The following is a 16,473-nucleotide window of genomic DNA, read 5'->3' as shown; positions in this document are numbered from 1 at the left end:
CACGGAAGAAAAATTCAACAGAAGCTACAAACCGATTAGCGAACCCTCCGGAACGTGAAAAATGTAACGGAGAGAGAAAAGACCGACCCTCTTCGTAATCCAAGATCGAATCAAGAAGGACCCACTTCGAAAAGCTTCCACCTTTGCACTCAAGTCGCACCCTTTCTAGGGTTGCGATGATCGATCAGTTTCAGTTCAATCATGGGTAATTGATGATCATCGATTTGGGTTCTCGCTTTGCCAAAGGTAAGATGGTTCATGCTCTCACTCGCGTGTTTGTGGGTTCAGCTCCAACCCAGTTTCGTCGCTGTCGTTCTTCTGCAATTCCGTGTTGGTCCCTTTAGGGAAAGTGAGATGGCTTTTCTATTATGCTCCTTTCAAATGAGAAAATAGAGCTTGTTGTGTCAAAAACTCGTAGTGGAAGGTTATGAGCCTCAATGGTTGGCTGGGAAATGGTCACGAAATGTCTAGTTTCATCGTTGGGGTTTCTGTGTTTTTCCCATACTTGTGAACATGATGATACTCCTTTTTGCTGGAACATAACAGCTCGCAATCTTATGCTTTTAACCGTTTGATGTATTGCAGCATTTCAAGTTTATTCATGGAGATCTCAAATAACGCCCCCTGCCGCCGAGATTTGCGTCAGCTGTTAACCTTAAAGAAGCATCTCATCGTTCATTTGTGCCAGCCGTCGGCCTTTCCAAAGTATGGATGGTCTTAAGAAACAAGGTCAAGGTCTTCGGTCATCGGTCATGGATTCGTGTTGATACCTCTGGGGATTCTGAGGTCATTGAGGTTGACAAGTTCACAATGACGCGCCATTGTGACCTTCCAGCCCTTGATCTGCGCCCGTTTGATCCGTTATTTGTTTATCCCTCTACAATTCTTGGAGAAAGAAGGCCATAGTTGTTAACTTAGAGCCAATTGGATGTATTATCACAGCAGATGAGGTTTACTTTCGAACTCCCTCGATAGTTATGTGTTGCAGTATGTGGTGCAGCTACAATGCAGCCGGCAACCAGCTGGGGTAGGTGAGTTTTGATGATTTGTTTGGCAACACTTCATCGGATTATTTGCCTTCCGAGTTTCGGGCCCTTGAAGTTGCTTTAGAAACTGCTTGTACTTTTCTTGATTCTCAGGTTTGTGATATGATGATGTTAAGACCTAAATCTTATAGTTGCCAACTCTTTCATTAAATTCACAAGTTCTAAATTTTACTTGGCTTTGTTATCAATGACAGCATGCCTTAGTGCACTCTTCATAAGGGTGAACTTCTGTCTTTTGTTTTTGGCTTGAGGGAGGAGTACGTCGAGAGGGAATGCTTGCCTTTTAAGAGAAATTGATGAGACAATCCAATTATTCATTTGTTACTCTCCTGAGATTTTTCCAGGTAGCTACCAACATCACGTCTCTCAGTATCCTGAGTATGAATATGTAGATACTGTACTTTCTAAGGTTTTGTTCGTGATTCAGGCTGTACCTGGTACGATGACATTTACCGACACGAAACTTATCGAACTTGTGAGGAAGTTGATTTCACCTGAAAGTCCCATACTTGCCAAATGATCGCCATTCTATCTCCTTCCACATTCGAAGTGCATATAGATAAAGATTTTTATGCATGTTTAAAAATTTTTGTCATCCAGTCATGTAAATTCATTCAGTTAAAGGAATTTGTACATGTTTACGATGTATAAGTCTCTTGCATTGCATTATTTGAGTACCGCTAATTGGTGTTCGACGCTTCTTACATACGAGAGTAGAATAGAAGAGCTGGAGATGCTGTTGGAAGCTTATGTTGTCGTCATCGATAGCACTTCAAGTAAGTGGACTTCGGTATCCACTGGTCTAGCTATCTTTCTTGAAGGCTTCTTTCATATGTACTCGGTGTGGAGGAAAAACATCAATCAGTTTGTTTATTATGCATTTCGGCTTAAGGAGTACATCGATGACACGGAAGATTTCATTCACGCTCAGCAGGTATGACTGTTTCTTTATCTTCTTGTTGAATGATGATTTCCTTAACTTATGTCATCGGGGAAATTTGCTGTGGGGGGTTTAAGAGTTCTAACCAAAAAGTTACTAGGACAAAAAAAAAAAAGAAAGTGGGTAATTATTTGTCGCCGTCGCTACCGCGGCAAAGAAGTAAATAGATGTTGAAATTCGCTAACGTTTAACCTAGGAAGGAATGCACTTGAAGTTCATAAAACTAAGTGGACTTTTGCTAACGTTGGGAAATTTACATTTACGAAACTTCCTAGAATTTGCTATTCTATAAGCCCGCTGTAAACTTTGAAGTTTAAGGTCGCGTTTGTCTAGATTTTTACTTTTTGCTTTTTATTTAATTTAAATTATGCGATGGACGCATTTTGACTTTATCTTGTCCCAAAACAACGGACACTTTCGCAATATACTAGTATTGACACGTAGTGTCATACATGATTATTTCATAATTATTTAGTATTGTTACTGTTTTGTATTTTGGCGGGAAAGCAGAATTTTTCTTATTGCTATGTGAAAGTTTAGGGGGCGTGCATGGCAACACTTACGTTTCAGAAATCAACTTCTAGTCAAAAGTTAATTTTTTTACTTTTGCTTCTGGAGAAAGAAATTTCTTTTTTTACTTCTTCAAGAAAATTCTCAAGAAATAGAAAAATTGCATTACCAAATCGATTTCTGCTCCAAAATCCAAAAGTGTTATCATGTGCACCCTTAAACACCGAGGATATTCAAGCAAAACCCTAATCTGATTAGGGCAATGATGATCACTCTTGAGCTCACTAGGAGCAGTCTCCTCCAATCAACTTTGTTAACCAAAATTGTGGCTATTATTATCAATGTGATCTTTCCGAGGTCAATCCTAATGGTGGCAAGCAAGAGCCTTTTCTTGCTAGTCACTTCAAATTTCTTGAAAATTCATGGGTTGTAAAAGATGACTGCTTTGATCCCCGTCGCGGGCTCAAAGTAATGAATCTTGACCGTGGCCAACAAGGTCCACCGCACTTAGGGCGAGGGCCTTAGCAAGAGCTCTTTCCACACACCTTTGCTACGAGTCTTCCTCGGAAGCTTGACAACATCCTCCTTGTAATTCTCGTTGATCCCAGCTTCTATTTTTATGTCTTGGAATCGGGTTTCCACTTCTTGCTCTGAGTTACAAATTAGAAGCAAGACCTCTTTCACCTCAACCAACCGGCCTTGCAATACCAACCACCTTGGCAATTCGGGCATCTTAAGGATCCCAAATGCCGGAGCAAGGGAAGGGATCGCCGCGACTCCTAGCATCATCCTCCACCTTAGCATTAGGGTTAACTTTGTGAAGAAGTAATTAGATGCATAGTCGAGCAAGCTCCCTAGGCTTATGCATAGCTCCGAAAAGAGGTTAAAAATCATAGGTGTGTGGTAAGGGAGATTTCTGTAGAGTACATAGGCGCGATCATTAGGGTGAAGCCGACCCCGATGCCGACGATTCACCTCCTTGTCATCAAAATTGTGTAGGATGGCCCATAGCCCATTAGGATCGAACCGAGTAAGAAGATGGCCGAGGCCGAAACGATTGTGCAACGACGACCAATGTTGTTTGACATTCTTCCGACGATGAGAGAGCCCATGAGTACACAAATGTTGAGGATTCCAAGGAGGAATTTGACTTGCATGTCGTTTATATTGAGGTTTTCTTTTATGAAGATCATGGCCCCGGTCATAACACCGAGTGTCAAAGCCAAATATTATGTAGATCATGGAGGTGATGATTGCACACACACAAGAATAATCGCCTCCATGATCTCCATAACATTTGGCTTTGACACTGATGTTATGACCGAGGCCATGATCTTCATAAAAGAGAACCTCATGATAAACGACACGCACATCGAAATTCTCATTGGAATCCTCAATATTTGTGCCCTCGTGGGCTCTCTCATCGCCGTAAGAATATCGGACTACATTGACTATCATTACACCATCGTTCTTGTCTCCATCTTCTTACTAGGTTCGGTCCTAATTGGCTATGGGTCGTCCTACACAATTTTGATGACGATGCGGAATCGCCGGCATCGGGGTCGGCTGCGTGCTAATGATTGCACGTGTGTACTTTACAGAAATCTCTTATATGACGCACTAAGGATTCTTTACCTCTTTTTAGAGCTATGCATAAGCCTAAGGATCTTGCTCGATTGCGTGTCGAATCGCTTCTTTGTGAAATTGACCCGAAAGCTAGGGTGGAGGATGATGCTAGTGTTGCGGCAATCCCTTCCATTGCTCTTCCATTGAGGATCCTTAAGATGCCTAAATTGCCGAGGTGGTTGGCATTGCAAGGCTAGCCAATGCGAAAAGATCTTGCTCCTAATTTATAATTTAGGGTAGGAAGTGAAAACCTGATTCCAGGACATAAAAATAGCAGCTCTCAACAATAATTGCAAGGAGGACGTTGTCGAGCTTACTCGTAGCGAAGGTGTGTGAAAAGAGCTCTTGCTAAGGCCCTCGCTATCGGTGCGGTGGATCTTGTTGGCTACGATTGAGATTCATTTCTTCAAGTACGCGAGGGGGATCAAAGTAGTCATCCTCTACAATCCACCAATTTTCAAGAAAGCCGAAGTGATTAGTAAGAAAAAGCTCTTGCTTGTCACAGTTGTGGTTGGACTCACAAAGATACATTCATAATAATAGCCACGAGTTCAAGAGGGATCATCATAGCCCTAACCGAATTGGGGTTTTGCTTGATAATGGTGGAGCATGCAATGGAGCAATTCTTGTGGGCTCTCGTCTTGAGCATTGTGGCCACGTATACATCCGCGGTGTTCTTCTCAATCGAGATCTCCTCGGTCATGTGGGTCAATAGCTCGGAGATATTTTCGTTGAAGCTAAGGGCTCAAGTGTGAGCATCGGCGTCACGCTTAACTAGCTCATGAACGTGGTCGTGTCAATGAGCTTCCTCTCGATGTAGAAGCCATAACCATCAACGGGAGCTTCTGCATTATTTTTTGTATATCGTTGTTGGCTTTGGAATTCTTCTATTTCTTATTGCCTGAGGCGAAAGGGAAGTCCTTGGAAGAGATGGAGATGCTCTTCACGAAGGGAACCACAAGGCACAAACAAAGGCATATAGATCTAGGCAAACAATGCATAGTGCAGATTGTACAACTTGGATAATTAGTGTGGAGTGGAGCGGAGCGGTTAATATATTATAATTGGCGCATAACTCAATAGCTTAAGTTTTTGAGTAAAGATTGGTAAACTGGTTATGTTGACGGGTTTGGACTTGAATTCCTTCTTGCCGATCTTTCCAGGTGAAAATACTGTTATGCACTCCCAAGAGGAGTTTAGTGTAGAAGGAAGAAGATAGAAGAGAGAAAAAGAAGAAAGAAAAAGAAGAAAGAAAATAAGAATAAATGCGATCAATACGAAAATTCCCATGTCTATGGTCATGTGACTAAATTGATCATTTCATGACTTTATTTGCGACAACATTCATTGTAGACCTTCTTTTAAAGAAACGGCTTAACTTTTGCGCCCTTATTTGAAATGTTCTAAAACTATTATTTTGAAGAAGTTATTCATTTCTTAATTAGCATACTTAGTGAATGCCTTTCGAGCATGCTCTAACAATATTCAAACATACATTACACTTTTTAGGTTGAACTTTATAAAGAAACTTCCGACCCGAAGTTCATGAAAAAAAAAAAAATCAAGTGCTTTGAACTGAGTGGGTTCATGTCCCATTATCCCCCCCCCACAAGTGCTTTGAACTGAGTGGGTTCATGTCCCATTATCCTCCCCCCCCCAACAAGTGCTTTGAACTGAGTGGGTTCATGTCCCATTATCCTCCCCCCCCAACAAGTGCTTTGAACTGAGTGGGTTCATGTCCCATTATCCCCCCCCCCACACATATATATAGTGCTTTGAACTGAGTGGGTTCATGTCCCATTATCTCCACCCCCCCGCGCGCGCGCACACACACACACACACATATATATATATATATATATATATATATATATATATTCAATAGTCAATGATCTCATAGGAACATATGAAATTATTATAGGAGTATGAGACTCTTCGGGCACTCAATTAGAGCCTATTTGGTAACAATTCTATTCTCAAGAATAATTTCAAAGCAAAAATGATTTTTTTTATTCTATTCTAGAAGGCAAGGAGTTAGTTTACAATGTCGAAGTCTGAAAATAGAAGAACGCATTTGGTAATTGCACAAAAATTCTATTCCCGAAATAGAAAAAGGAACAAAATGTGTTAGGTGAGATCCCGAAAATTTCTAATCACAATTTGTTTTATTTAAGTATAAAACTGTCATATAACCTTTGATAGCCTCCTAAAGGCCTGCAACATATGAATTTATGCCTACGTTTCCCACTCATCATGATTCCCACGACCAAGTCTTCAAGCGGTTGTATAGGGGCTTACATAACCGTCGATGGCTATTCTTCTGCCAGATATTCAAACAATGATTATCGATCAATTCTGGCGCTAAAGCTTTTGAATTATTTATTTATCACTTATCTTCTTTTTTCCTTTTTTTTTCTTTTCTCTCTTTTTTTCTTTCTTCTTATTCATCATCCTCCAGCCGGTTGTCGGGCTCGGTGGCCGATCGGAGGAGGAAGAAGAAGAAAATAAAAAAATGGAAAAAGAAAAAATATGAACATATTATTAAATATTGGCCATATAAGCACCAACCGTGCCACGCCAGCGATTTCGGACCAAAATTGTCCGGAATGATAGAATTGGCATGAATACAAAAGTTTTAAGACTAAATTGGCAAAAAAAAGAAAAATATTTATGATTGAATTGGCACAATTACAATAGATTTATAACTTTTTTTTTTTTGGTAATTTTCCCAAAAACAGTGTCCTTGCACTTTGATTTTAGTTTTAGTCTTAAGCTTTGTGATCTGCGTTGCTTGTTGCGAAATTCCATTGTAGCGTTGAAAGAATGTTTCCATTTTAACTTTCCTCTTGGTTTCAACTTTAACTATGATTATATTATCGAGATTTCGTTTCTATTCTTTACGCTTTGATTTTTCCATAATTTTCGCCTACTTTGCGTTAATTTTACGTTACGTCCGCACCTTCCTTGATTAACTTTATTGTAATTTTCAGCTCTTGTACTTGACCTTTCTTGTCATTTAGGCCAACTTGGCAAAAACTGACGTATCGCACCGACATTATTCGGTCTATCTTTGAAAAATTTGTTTTGTGAAATGTTCAATCACTTGGTGGTCGAGTTATAACCACAAGAACATGTTTTTGTTTGTTTTTCCAATTGACCGACCAGTTGGATTTGCCTCGTTGATTTAGCACTTACACATACCAAACAAGTCTTGAAGATCCAAAACAAACCCGATTGCTTGGTGCTCACCCATTTGATGGGAGCGGCGGTAGAAGTCCGATACCTTTATCCAGGAGATTGTCACGAGGGAGCTTGCCGTCAACACATCCAGTTAAGCTCACATTCACTTAAAAACTTAAGTCAATGAGTTATGAGCCAATTTGAATATATTAATTACTTCATATCACACTAATATGAGATTTTGTTAACGCAATTCATACGTGTATCTCAACATCGGTCCCCATTCATATTCACTTCATCAATTCCGCAAATTACCCAATGAACAAAAGAGCATAATTGTAGCCCTAGACAAGTTCTCCTCCAATTGGAACTCCTCAAATGTGCCAAGGTTAAATTTTTCTTAAAGAAAGTAAAGACATTCGATATGTAATGGAATTGATAATGGGCCTAGTCTGCCAGAATCGATGCATAGTTTGAGTGGGCCTAGGGTCTTCCCACTTCCACTAGGATCGACCATTTTCGAAGAAAATCTATTGTTTCTTATATTATGAATCAGTCTGGACAATGACTTTAGATACTTCTTTGTTCTATCTTTGTTCATCGATAATTAGGTCTAGCATTTTAGGGTCCGTATGGTAACACTCCAGAAAAAGTGTTTCTGTTCCCGAAGTGTTTCCAGAACACTTTGAGAACAGAAACGGGTATGGTAAAAAATTGTTCCAAAAGTGTTCCGGGAACGCTTTTGAGAAACAAAAACACTTTTGGAGCAAAAATGAGAAACAAAAAAAACTTGTTTCTGGATTTTGGAACACTTTTTAGAAATAACTTGAGGGCGAGCTTGTGTAAGCCACCATCGCTCATCATCGTCGGCGAGGAGTTGAAGCGGCTGCCATGGCCGCCGTCGGCGCCGGCGCCGGTTATAGATCATTCCTTTTGGTGAAAAAAGTATTTTTTTTTGTACTTGCCAAACGTGTTTCTGTTTTCGAAAATCGTGGCTGGGAATAGAAACACAAAAAATATTTCTGTTCCAAATATGTTCCAAAGAATAGAAACGTTACCATATAGACCCTTAATGCTCTCGGAAAAAGAAAGAGGCAGGGGAGCTATAATCAAATGTAACATCCGAAACAACATAGATTAAGTGCGTGCTTTGCACGCCCTAAAGTTCTCGAATCTGTGTTTCGTTTCTTTTTTAAAAGAAATTATTCTATCTTTGAATCGTAATGCTATTGGTGAGGAAACTTTGTCATAGAAAGGAAAATTGTTGAAATAATTGATCTTTATTTGAAAAAATAAGAGTATTTCGATTATTAATTTGAATTTTTTTTAATAAATTTATTACAGATATATTAATTTGGATTTTTTGTAATAATAACTTGATAATCAAACAATCTATGAAGATCACAGTCCTCCCTCGCACGGAAGAAAAATTCAACCGAATCTACCCACCGATTAGCGAACCCTCCGGAACGTGAAAATCGTAACGGAGAGAGAAAAGACCAACCCTCTGCGTAATCCCAGATCGAATCAAGAAAGACCCACTTCGAAAAGCTTCCACCTTTACACTCAAGCTGCACCTTTTTTAGTGGGGGCGATGATCGGTCAGTTTCAGTTCAATCATGGGTAATTGATGATCGATACATCGACTCCGCCCGAGGAAGAACCTAGTCCTCTCTTCGCCGACGGTGAGATGGTTCATACTCGCACTCGCGTGCTTGTGGGTTCAGCTCGAACCCAATTTCGTCGCTGTCGTTCTTCTGCAATTCCGTGTTGCTCCCTGTTAGGGAAAGTGAGATGGCTTTTCTATGTGCTCTTTCAAATGAGAAAATGGAGCTTCTTGTGTCAAAAACACGTGGTCGAAGGTTATGAGCGTCAATGGTTAGCTGGGAAATTGGCAGGATATGTCTAGTTTCATATTTTGTGTTTCTGTATTTTATCCGTACTTGTGAGCATGATGATGCTCCTTTTTGCTGGAACATAACAGCTCGCAAATTTTGTTTTTAAGGGAGGAAAAACTTATCTTTTCATAGAATGAGATTTGGATGTCTTTATGTAATTCGGCATTTGACCCTTTTCTGTTGATGATCCAAATTCTAGAGAATCTAGTAGAAAAGGTCTGATGGTAGAAATGGGATTCTTGATGTAAATACTGCTGTCACAATGTGACACGATTGGTTGAACATGTGTTCGTTTACGAGCTTACCAAACCCATTGGTTTTATCTGACATCCACGATCCATCAGTTAGCTGAACATGCATGACAAAGAGGCATAATTGAATGCAATTCAAAGACATTTAGAGTTACATTTCATGCTTTATTCATAACTTTTGGACAGACTAGATTTCCACTTGATACTCTTTATCAACATTGTGATTTTCAAGGATTTGCACTTAACTAAGACAGGAAGAACTGTGAGAGGATTGTCTATAACTTCACTGGTTTTGTGGTTAACCTTCATTATCTGTGAAGAGTGAGCCAACGAACGCAGAGTTATCCCTATTAGGTCTTCTCATTTCTTTGCTATTTGATACCCCTGTCTCTTTTGGAATATTAGAGACAAATAATGCTTAAAAGCTGAAATGAAAGGAAAAAGGCAATATTCGCCATGGGCTATATTACATGGTGGTTAGTGTCTGTTACTGGCATCAATTTCTCCTCACGCATGTAGAAAGGCTCTAAGCATGTTGGCAGGGCTTGAGCAATCTAAAGTCAGAGCTTCCAGATTCGTTGACATCTTCGCCTTTATCTTTCCACGCAAGTTAGCTGTTACCATCAGTAGAAGGAATTTCTGTAATAGTTCTCTTTAGTGGTTTCAGGAGGTTCTGAGTTGAAAGGGCAATGTCAAGGTTTATACAAAAACAGACAATCTGGCACCTAAGTTTGCTCTTAAAATGTGAAATATTTCTGCTAGTTCCAATGTCAGCAATCTTATGCTTTTAATTGTTTGGTGTATTGCAGCATTTCAAGTTTGTTCATGGCAGATCTGAAAGAACGCCTCCTCTGCCAAGATTTTCGGTCATGGATTTGTGTTGATACCTCTGGCAATTCTAAGGTCATTGAGGTTGACAAGTTCACAATGATGCACCGTTGTGACCTTCCAGCCCGTGATCTGCGCCCGCTTGATCCGTCATTTGTTTATCCCTCTATAATTCTTGGGAGAGAGAAGGCTATAGTTGTTAACTTAGAGCAAATTCGATGTATTATCATGGCAGATGAGGTTTTGCTTTTGAACTCCCTTGATGGTTATGTGTTGCAGGATGTGGTGGAGCTACAATGTGGCTGACAACAGCTGGGGCAGGTGAGGTTTGGCAACCAGAAGGTGCAGATTTCACCTGGAGTGGACGTAGAAACTTTGATGATTTGTTTGGCAACACTTCCCTGGATTATTTGCCTTTCGAGTTTGGGGCCCTTGAAGTTGCTTTAGAAACTGCGTGTACTTTTCTTGATTCTCAGGTTTGTGATATGATCATGTTAAGACCTAAATCCTATAGTTGCCAACGCTCCCATTAAATTCACAACTCCTAAACGTTACATGGCTTTGTTTTCAATGACAGCATGCGTTAGTGCACTCTTTAATACAAAGGGTGGACTTCTGTCTTTTGTTTTTGGCTTGAGGGTGGAGTATGTCGACAGGGAATGATTGCATTTTAAGAGAAATTAGTGAAGCGATCCAATTATTCATTTGTTACTCTTCTGAGACTTTTCCAGGCTGTTAGCAACATCATGACTCTCAGTATCCTGAGTATGAATATGTAGATATTGTACTTTCTAAGGTTTAATTCATGATTCAGGTAAAGGAATTTGTATATCTTTAACGATTTACAATTCTTAAGTATTGCAACATTTGAACATATAATTTTTGTAACTTCACATAGACTCTCAACTGTGGTCATGGAAAATTCAGGTACACATCACATGTAAGGATACTTTTTGTGAAAAGCTGTCCCTAGGGTAGTCTTTCCCCAGATTGTTGCCATTCTGTGTATGCTTTCATGAGTACTTTTGAAGTGAGCATTTCTATAATATGATCCTAATTGGTAGTTAAAGTTTAAGTCATGGCCAAAACATAGAAGAGCTTCCTTCCTGTGGGAATTACAGTACTGGTGATATGTATCAGGATAACTAAAAAGAAGGGTGAGATCGGTGTACGGACTGCGATTTTAGAGTGGTTGACGCTTTTTACATATGAAAGTAGTTGTCACTTATGTTGCCATATTCTCATTTTTGTGCAATTTTTTTTTCTGATTAAAGGCTGTGTTCTCCAATTTTTTTAAGGCAACAGAACTAGAAATCGAAGCTTATCCATTGCAGGGTGAACTTACTTTGAAGATTAGTTCATTAAATTTGGAGCGTGTTCGACGTTTGAAAAGCAGACTTGTGGCATTGACCTGGAGAGTTGAGAAGGTAATCCCTTTCATGTTCGTGCTTGTCCTTCCTAATCTGACTACCTTTCCGTCTGCTTGCACTTATCAGCTGCATTGGTTTAGGTTAGGGATGAGATGGAACAGCTAATTGGCGATGACAGGGACATGGCTGAGATGTATCTCACTGAGAAGAAATGAAAAGTGAAGTCATTGTGCTATATTGATCAGTCTTTGATTGGCTACAATCCAATGATGTTGCCCAATCCTTTTCTGCTCCTGTTTCTCCCCGTGGCTTCGCGTCGTGATGGCCGAAAGCTTGAGAAGAGCCTAAGTATAGTGAGGAGCCGGCATGAAAGCATGAGGAGTCCTGAAAGCCCTGCGGATAGAATAGAAGAGCTGGAGATGCTGTTGGAAGCTTATGTTGTTGTCATCGATAGCTCTTTAAGTACGTTGACTTCGGTATACACTGGTCTAGCTATCTTTCTTAAAGGCTTCTTTCATATGTACTCGGTATGGAGGAAAAACATCAATCACTTTGCTTATTATGCATTTCAGCTGAAGGAGTACATCGATGACACGGAAGATTTCATTCACATTCAGCAGGTATGACTGTTTCTTTATCTTCTTCTCGAATGAGACTTTTTTTAATTTGCGTCCTCGTGGAAATTTTCTGTGGGGATTAAGAATTCTAACAAAAAAGTTACTGGGCAAAGTGGGTGGGACCTGCCTCATATAGCTGGGTCTTGACAGTGTAGCTGCAACATATACCTGTTGCTAATTATTTGTCGTCAGTCGCTACCGAGGCAAAGAAGTAAACAGATATGTTTAACCTAAGAAGGAATGCATTTAAAGTTCATAAAACTAAGTGGACTTTTGCTAATGTTAGGAAATTTACATTGGCGAAGCTCGCTAGAATTTGCTAGTCCGTGAACTGGCGCTGTGAATTTAGAAGTTTACGGTCGTGTTTGTATAGACTTTTAATTTTTGCTTTTTATTTAATTGAAAATATGCATCGGACGCATTGACTTTATCTTGTCCCAAAACACTGGAAACTTTCGCAATATACTAGTATTAACACATAGTATCATACATGATTATTTCGTAATTATTTACGATTGATAACATTTTGTGTTTTGGTGAGAAAGGAGAATTTTACGTATTGCTGTGTGAAAAGCTTGACCATAGAGGATGTTCAAGCAAAACCTTAGTCTAGTTAGGACGATGGTGATCCCTCTTGAGCTCACTAGGAGCAATCTCCTGCTACCAACTTTGTTCTAACAAAGTTGTGGTATTATTTTGAATGTGGTCTTTCTGAGGCCAATCCCAATTGTAGCAAGCAAGAGCCTTTTCTTGGTACTCACTCCGGCTTTCTGGAAAATCCGTGTGCTGTATAGGATGACTACTTAAATAAATGGATCCCAACCGCAACCAACTATATCCATGACACTTAGTGTAAGGCCCTTAGTAAGAGTTCTTTCAAAAAACATTTATTAAGTATTAATTAACTTTTTAAAATAATGGTTAGTGAATATATTTAAATAAGGGTGTAAAGTGAAGACATCTTCTTAGAAGAAGCTTCATAGTGGACATTGTCTCAAATAAGATCATGAAATGGCCAATTTAGTCACATGACCACCGACGGGAGAATTTTTTTTTCTGTCATTTTTTTCCTTGTTTTTTTTCTTTCTATTTCTCCCTTGTACCTTATCCTTTTATACTAAGCTTCTCTACACCCAAATAGAAGTCCGATACTTTTACCCATAAAGATCGTCAAGAGGGAGCTCAAGTTCAAAACTGTTAACATATCCAATTAGACATTCCTTCACTCAAAAGCTTAAATTATTGAGTTAGCCACTAATTAAGATATATTAACTGCTCCACACCATACTAATTATCCAAGTTATACAATCTACGCTAGACATTGTTTGGCCGGATCTCTATGGCTTTGTTTATGGCCTTACGATTCCTTCTTGTGAAGAGCATCTCAATCTCTTTCAAAGACTTCCTTTCCGTTTCAAGCGATGAGAAATAAAAGAATCCTAGAGCCAACAAGGACATACAAGCAAACATGAATAAGCTCCTGCTAATGGTTATGGCTTTCGATATCGAGAAGAAGCTCATCGCGACAATCGCGCTCATGAGCCGATTCATTGCGACACCGATGCTCACCTCCTAAGCCATTAACTTCAACGGAAATATCTTCGAGTTATAGACTCACGTGACAAGGGTGATCTTGATTGAGAAGAAGCTCGCATAAATGTACGTGGCTACGATGCTCGAAACGAGAGCTCATAAGAATTGTTCCATCACACGCGTCACCATTGTCAAGAAAAATCCTAATCCGGTTTAGCCGATGGTGATCTCTTCTAAGCTCACTAAAAGCAATTTTTGTTGAGCAAAATTGTGGCTATTATTATGAATGTGATATTTGTAAGTCCAACACCAATTGTGGCAACCCAAAGACTTTTCTTGCTAGTCACTCCAGCTTTCTTCAAAATCTGTGGGTTGTAGAGGATGATTGTTTGATTCCCGTTGCGTGGTCAAAGAAATGTATCTCGATGGCAACTAATAAGATCCATTGCACTGAGGGCCGGGGACTTTAGCAAGAGCTCTTTCCACACACCTTTGCTGCGAGTCTTCCTCGGAAGCTCGACAAGATCGTCCTTGCAATTCTCGTCAATCCCAATTGCTATTTTTATGTCTTGGAATTGGGTTTCCACTTCTTGCTATAAATTACAAATTAGGAGTAAGACATTCATAATAATAGTCATAATTTTGCTCGACAAAAATTTTCTTAGTGAGCTTAGGAGGGATCACTATCGCCTTAAGCGGATTAGGGTTTAGCTTGACAACGGTGAAGCATGCGATAGAACAATTCTTGCGGGCTTTTATCTCGAGCATCGTGGCCACGTACATATATGCGACCTTCTTGATCGAGATTGCCCATATAACGTGGGTTTATATCTTGAAGATATTCCCATTGAAGCCGAGGGCTAAGGAGGTGAACATCGCTATTGCGGTGAACTGGTTCATGAACGCGATTGTCTCTATGAGCTTCCTCTCAATATCGAAAGCCCTAACCATCGGCGGTAGCTTATTCATGTTTGCTTGTGTGTCTTTGTTGGCTCTGGGAATCTTTTATTTCTTATTGCCTGGGACGAAAGGGAAGTCTTTGGAAGGGATTGAGATGCTCTTCACAAGAAGGAATCGCAAGGCCATGAACAAAAGTATTGAGATGCTCTTGATTAGTATGATGTGAAGCAATTAACTTAATTAGCGGAAAACTCAATAATTTAAACTTTTGAATGAAGGTAGTTCAACTAAATATATTGACAGGCTCGAACTTGAATTCCCTTTTGACAATCTTTGCGGATAAAAGTATCGGACTTCTGTTTGGATGTAGAGAAACTTAGGGCTTGCATGGTAACTATTCTCATTCTCCGATTCTCATTTTGATCCGAAAAAACCGATTCCGGTTCAAATGAATTTTTTGATTCTGTTACTTAATGAGTTTTAGAGAATCAGAACGTGTTTGATAATTGCACAAAATTTATGTTTCAAAAAAATGATTCTTTCCCTATTTTTTTCATTTAAGTCAAATAACTATGCAGTTAATTTATAAAATTTCATCATAAATTAAAGACTAATTTTCAATGCACTCTCAAATAATTTAAAATACATTATTTTTTAGCATGTCATGAATGAAATACAAATTTTAATACATGATGTTTAAAGTTTTTTAAATGTTGCGTTTTCTAAATACATAAAAACATCTTGTGACGCACGGCTACCGGGATGCATGTTGGTTGCCCTTATTCTCTGCAATATTCTTTGTAGGAGAGTGAAATCTATGAAATTTAGATCCAACTTTATGAAAATAAGGTCAAACTAGCATAATCTAAGCTTTTTCTATTTTTTAGGATTTTCTAAATTTTTTGTTATTTTTTTAAAAAATTATTTATTATTTATTATTTTTATTTTTATTAGGTAGAGAGGAAAAATGACAAGAAAATTACAAGGAAAAAGTGAGAGATATGAGATTTCATTCTGTTTGCTATTTTCAAAAGTCATTCTTTTTCTAGAAGTAACTTTTTTTTGTTTCTGGATTTTACTCTAAAACCGATTCTGATTCTCCAAAACCGATTCTGAAAACAGAATCAGAATTATTTACGTTACCAAACAGTATTCTCATTTTTTACTGTTCTGGGATGAGAATCAGAGAATGAGAATGGTTACCATGCGGACCCTTAGTATAAAAAGAAGAAATTACAAGAGAGAACTAGAAGGGGAAAAAAATGATCCAAGACTAAAATTCCCCCGTGTGTGGTCATGTGACTAAATTGGCTGTTTCATGACTTTATTTGAGACAACGTCTACCGTGAACCTTCTTCTAAGAGAATGGCTACACTTTACGCTCTTATTCAAAATATTCACTAACTATTATTTGAAAAAGTTACTTATTTTTTAATTAGCATACTTAATAAATGTTTTTTGAAAGAGCTCTTGCTAAAGGCCTCGTACTCAATGCCATGGATCTAGTTGGCTACAATTGGGATCCATTTATTGAAATAGTCATCCTCTATAGCCCACGGATTTTCAAGAAAGCCGGAATGACCAACAAAAAAAGGCTTTGGCTTGTCACAGTTGAGGTTGGACTTAAAAAGACCACAATCATAATAATAGTTATAATTTTGTTCGACAAAGATTGCTCGTAGTGAGCTCGGGAGGGATCACCAACACCCTAATTGGATTAGGGTTTTGCTTGACAATGGTGGAGCATGCGATGGAATAATTCTTGTGCGCTCTC

General features: G+C 39.0%; 1 pseudogene; it reads left to right on the top strand.

Annotated features, from left to right (window-relative positions):
• The first annotated feature begins 176 nt into the window (after positions 1 to 176).
• LOC115751422 lies at positions 177 to 14,925 on the top strand (annotated as a pseudogene).
• The last annotated feature ends 1,548 nt before the right edge of the window (positions 14,926 to 16,473 follow it).

The sequence above is a fragment of the Rhodamnia argentea genome, chromosome 2 (genome assembly GCF_020921035.1).
Source record: "Rhodamnia argentea isolate NSW1041297 chromosome 2, ASM2092103v1, whole genome shotgun sequence".
Taxonomy (NCBI): domain Eukaryota; kingdom Viridiplantae; phylum Streptophyta; class Magnoliopsida; order Myrtales; family Myrtaceae; genus Rhodamnia; species Rhodamnia argentea.
This window is presented reverse-complemented; position numbering and strand designations above follow the sequence as displayed.